Source organism: Chiloscyllium plagiosum, chromosome 10, assembly GCF_004010195.1.
Source record: "Chiloscyllium plagiosum isolate BGI_BamShark_2017 chromosome 10, ASM401019v2, whole genome shotgun sequence".
In the NCBI taxonomy this organism is placed as follows: domain Eukaryota; kingdom Metazoa; phylum Chordata; class Chondrichthyes; order Orectolobiformes; family Hemiscylliidae; genus Chiloscyllium; species Chiloscyllium plagiosum.
This window is the reverse complement of record NC_057719.1, coordinates 36,984,575-36,989,729: the sequence shown is the minus strand read 5'-3', so window position 1 is coordinate 36,989,729 and position 5,155 is coordinate 36,984,575. Positions and strand designations below refer to the sequence as shown.

Sequence of the window (5,155 nt, the reverse complement as noted above, 5' to 3'; positions counted from 1 at the left end):
CTGTTTGACTCACTTCTTTTCTCAACTGTACCAGTCTCAGATTGATCTCTTTCCTCACTATCTCCCTGGGTCCCACCCCCCACTTTACTAGTTTAAATCCTCCCGAGCAGTTCTAGCAAATCTCCCTGCCAGTATATTAGTCCCCTTCCAATTTAGGTGCAATCTGTCCTTATTGTTAAGGTCGCTTTTACCCCAGAAGAGATTCCAATGATCCAAAATGTGAATCCTTCTCCCATTCAGCAGCTCCTCAGCCATGCATTAATCTGCTCTATTTCCTATTCCTGCCCTCACTAGCTCGCAGCACTGGGAGTAATCCAGATATTACTACTCTTGAGGATCTCCTTTTTAAATTCCTGCCTAACTCTATATTCTCCCTTCAGAATCTCATCCTCTTCCCTTCCTATGTCATTTGTTCCAATGTGTCCAAACTTCCTGCTGGTCCCTCTCCCTCTTGAGAACATTCTGCACCCTCTCTGAGACATCCTTGATTCTGGCACCAGGGAGACAACACACCATTCTGATTTTTCGCTGCTGGCCACACAAAAGTCTGTCTGTGCCTCAGACTAGAGAGTCCCCCTAACACAATCGATAACTTGGAACCCGACATACCTCTCATTACATTAGAGCCAGTCTGAATACCAGAAACTTGGCTGTTCGTGCTACACTCCCCTGAGAATCTATCACCCCCTACATTTTCCAAAACAGCATACCTGTTTGAAATGGGGATAGCCACAGAAGACTCCTGCACCACCTGCATCCCTCTCCTACCTTTCTTGGAGTTAACCCATCAACGTAACCCATCTGTGAGTTTTCTCCCTCCCTATAACTGCCATCCATCACATCCCCTAGCTCTTGTAAATTCCTCATTGCCTCTAACTGTCTCTCTAACCGATCCATTCGATCTGATAGGATCCGCAATCAACGGCATTTATTGCAGATAAAATTCTCAGTAACCTGTAAACTCTCCCTAAACTCCCACATCTGACAAGAAGAGCATCTCACTCTACTAAGGGCCACTTTTGCTCCTTTCAATCTACAGACCCGGAAAATAGCACTGTCTTATTCCTCGACAAAACACTGCTCCAGGCTAACTTAATACTAATGGCTTATATTTTTAAGTTTAATCAAGAGACATATCTCAATATAACATATAATCAAGAAAGAATCCACTATACTCACTACTGCAGACTTACTGTAAGGGCACACTTAAAAATATTCACTTATCTGTTTCTGTGCTGTGACCTCGCCCAAATCTCCTCCAAGATTAGTTATGAATTTCACTGTTTGTTCATTTTCCTGGATGCACTTCGATGTCCAGTGATACATGAATTCAAACAGCAAAGGCAGTAACTGCGCAGGTTCACTGCTGTGTCAGTTAGTAGTGTGGGTCTCTTCCTTTCCCTCTCTCTTTCTCTCTCTCTCCTGCACTGACCTCACTATGTGTTGCTTTTGTCTGTTCCTCACCCTTTTAAAAGCGCTTTTCTGACATGAATGAAGTCTTTGAAATGAGAATCAATTCCTTCCTCATTTTTGTAAACTTTACTAACTTCTGTTTGCAGTGTAAACAGCACACACACACAAAGCAGCAGAAACTGATCAACAACTAACCTGAAAATGCTTGATGGTCCTCTCATTGTGGTGATGTCTCCTGCTGCTGACTGGATGCTGTGCTCTGTGAGAATAAGAGTTAACTGGAGCATTAAGGTTGAAAATGGCACTGTTAAAGTCAAATCAGTGTTTGTTAAAGTCACAATATCTACTGTGCATTTTCCTGCTATCAGCCCCACATTGACAAATTGCCTGAAAGGGCACCCTGTACTACCAGCATGAGAAGTGAAAGAACACAGCATGGATGCAGTTTTGAAACTGAAACATCACCTGCAGCTCTGAAAACATGAATGATACACAACTGAATTTATAGCCATTTATGTAATGGAGGGCAGGGTTGTGCTTTTTTTTAGACCATCTGAGGTCTGTGGTTGGGGATCAAAATAGACTCATGAATGAGGAAGATCATGTAGCCCACCATAAGCTGGATTAGTAGTGCTAGAAGAGCACAGCAGTTCAGGCAGCATCCAACGAGCAGCGAAATCGATGTTTCGGGCAAAAGCCCTTCATTAGGAATAAAGCTTTTATTCCTGATGAAGGGCTTTTGCCTGAAATGTCGATTTCACTGCTCGTTGGATGCTGCCTGAACTCCTGTGCTCTTCCAGCACCACTGATCCAGAGTCTGGTTTCCAGCATCTGCAGTCATTGTTTTTACCTTAGCCCACCGTAAGCTGCCCATCCAGAGTTAAAAATCACACAACACCAGGTTATAGTCCAACAGGTTTATTTAGAAGCAATAGCTTTCGGAGCGTTGTTTCTTCATCAGGTGGTTGTGGAGTATAAGATCATAATACACAGAATTTATAGCAAAAATTTACAGTGTAATGTAACTGAAATTATATATTGGAAAAGACCTGTTGTTTAGGTCTCTCATCTTTTACATCACACTGCAACCACCTGATGAAGGAGCAGTGCTCCGAAAGCTAGTGCTTCCAAATAAACCTGTGGACTATAACCTGGAGCTGTGTGATTTTTAACTTTGTACACCCCAGTCTGACACCAGCACCTCCAAATCATGCCCATCCAGAGAAATCCTAAAAATCCCCTCATTACGACATGCAATTATTTTCTAAAATATTCCACTCAATTTCTTAATAGTATTCTGCTGAAAATCTGTTCCATAAATGATTGTTATTTGTGTAAAACGGAACTTTACAACTCTGATTCTGTTTTTTCTTTCCCATTTAACTCTTCTATTTCATTTATGTCAATCTCATTGATGTTGCTCAGGTTATCAGTTGCTCAAGTCTTATGAGTACACAAACATCAGAACAGGAATAGGCCATTCAGCCTCTCACACCTGCTCTGCTGTTCTAGATGACTGACTGACTGTCTACCTCAAAGCTGATATTCCACACTATCCCCAAATACTTTGTTGTTAACAAGGTGTAGACACCTATGGATCTCAATTAAAAACACACTCAATGACTGGGCTGGCACAGCTATCTGGTCAGGATTCACTAACACCTGACTGCAAAATTCCTCTTGATCTCGGTCCTAATTGGCTTGCTCCTTATCCTCAACAGTGTGCCCCGGTCCTAGATGCCTCCCCCTTCCACAGCCAGAGGCAACATCCTATGTACATTCCATCCCATCCTGAATGGGATCTATCCCACCTTACTGGCGGAAGTGAGAGAGGCAATAGCTGGGGCCTTAATAGATATCTTTGCAGCATCCTTGAACATGGGTGAGGTCCCGGAGGACTGGAGAATCGCTGATGTTGTCCCCTTGTTTAAGAAGGGCAACAGGGATAATCCAGATAATTAGAGACCAGTGAGCCTGACGTAAGTGTTAGGGAAGCTGCTGGAGAAGGTAGTGAGGGATAAGGTCTATTTACATTCGGAAGAAAATGGGCTTATCAGTGATAGGCAGCATGGTTTTGTGCAGGGAAGGTCTTACCAACTTAATAGAATTCTTTGAGGAAGTGACAAAGTTGATTGATGAGGGAAGGGCTGTAGATGTCATTTACATGGACTTCAGTGAGGTGTTTGATAAGGTTCCCCATGGTTGGCTGATGGAGAAGGTGAAGTCACATGGGGTCCAGGGTGTACTAGCTAGATGTGTAGAGAGCTGGCTGGGCAGCAGGGGACAGTAGTAATGGAAGGGAATTTCCAAAATGGAAAACTGTGGCCAGTGGTGTTCAACAGGGATCCGTGCTGGGAACACCATTGTTTGTGATATACATAAATGATCTAGAGGACGGTATAGGTCAGAGATGGGGAACCTTATTGTGTTGGAAGGCCGCATTATGTTAGTTGTAATCTAATAAGGTCGCATCCAAGAAACTTCAGTTATACATTCACATTATTTTGTAAAAATCTAACTATTATGTACTAACTAACTAAAAAAAAGAAAAAAATGCTAATTCTAAAGTTAACTAACCTTTTAATTACTTTGTTATGACTTCTTTTTGTAGGAAAGCACTTGAATATTTGGTTGCAGCGTGGAGGTCTGCAGTTTTAGCTGATCCTCTAGCTGGGTATCCGTCATTTGTGACCCTAAGGGTGTCTTGATTTTGGTTAAGTAGGAGAATGTAGATTCGCAGCAATAAGTGGTTGAAAAGCAAGAAAGCATTTTTTGTGCATGTTGCAACATTTAGATTCATTCAAAAGGCAACACACAATGACCTAGAAGGCCGCATGCAGATGACAGCAAGATTTAGTGGAGTAGCAGGTAGTGAAGGGGACTGTCAGAGAATGGAGCAAAATATAGATAGATTAGAGAGTTGGGAGGAGAAATGGCAGATGGTGTTCAATCCGCGCAAATGTGCGGTGATGCATTTTGGAAGATCCAATTCTAGAGCTAAATATATAGTAAATAGAAAAGCACTGGAGAAAATTGATAGACAGAGAGATCTGGATGTTTAGGTCCTTTATACCCTGAAGGTGGCAATGCAGGTCGATAGAGTAGTCAAGAAGATATACGGCTTGCTTTCCTTCACTAGACGGGGTACTGAGTACAAGAATTGGCAGGTCATGTTACAGTTGTATAGAACTTTGGTTCACCCACATTTGGAATACTGTGTACAGTTCTGGTCATCACATTGAGAGTTATAGGGTAGCCAGGAAGGACCTGAAGAGAGAGCTAAAAGCAGCAAGGAGGGGACATGAAAGGTCCTTAGTAGATAGGATTAGGGAAAACCCTAAGGCTTTCTATAGGTATGTTAGGAATAAAAGAATGACTAGGGTAGGAATAGGTCCAGTCAAGGATAGTAGGGGGAAGTTGCGTGTGGAGGCGGAAGAGATTGGGGAGACACTGAATGAATACTTTTCTTCAGTATTCACTCAGGAACAGGGCATTGTTGTCGATGAGAATACTGAGGCACAAATAAGTAGAATGGATGGCTTTGAGGTATGTAGAGAAGAGGTGTTGGAAATCCTGGAAAAGGTGAAAATAGATAAGTCCCCTGGGCCTGATGGCATTTACCCTAGGATCCTCTGGGAGGCAAGGGAGGAGATTGCAGAGCCATTGGCCTTGATTTTTATGTCCTCTTTGTCTACAGGAGTAGTCCCAGAAGACTGGAGGATAGCAAATGTGGTACCCTTGT

The 5,155-nt window shown here is 42.7% G+C and overlaps 1 protein-coding gene and 1 long non-coding RNA gene across 9 annotated transcripts in view; one reads left to right on the top strand and one right to left on the bottom strand.

Moving 5' to 3' along the window:
- The window catches only part of LOC122553526, an 11,577-nt gene extending 7,293 nt beyond the window's left edge, over positions 1–4,284 (bottom strand). Inside the window, exons 1-2 of the long non-coding RNA XR_006312752.1 lie at positions 3,991–4,284; positions 1,609–1,672 (exon numbers count right to left, since the gene is read on the bottom strand). This is a non-coding gene — a long non-coding RNA (uncharacterized LOC122553526). The remainder of the gene's footprint in view (positions 1–1,608; positions 1,673–3,990) is intronic.
- LOC122553525 (ena/VASP-like protein) overlaps positions 1–5,155 on the top strand; it is a 279,390-nt gene that overhangs the window by 259,286 nt on the left and 14,949 nt on the right. The gene's annotated exons all lie outside the window — the stretch shown is intronic.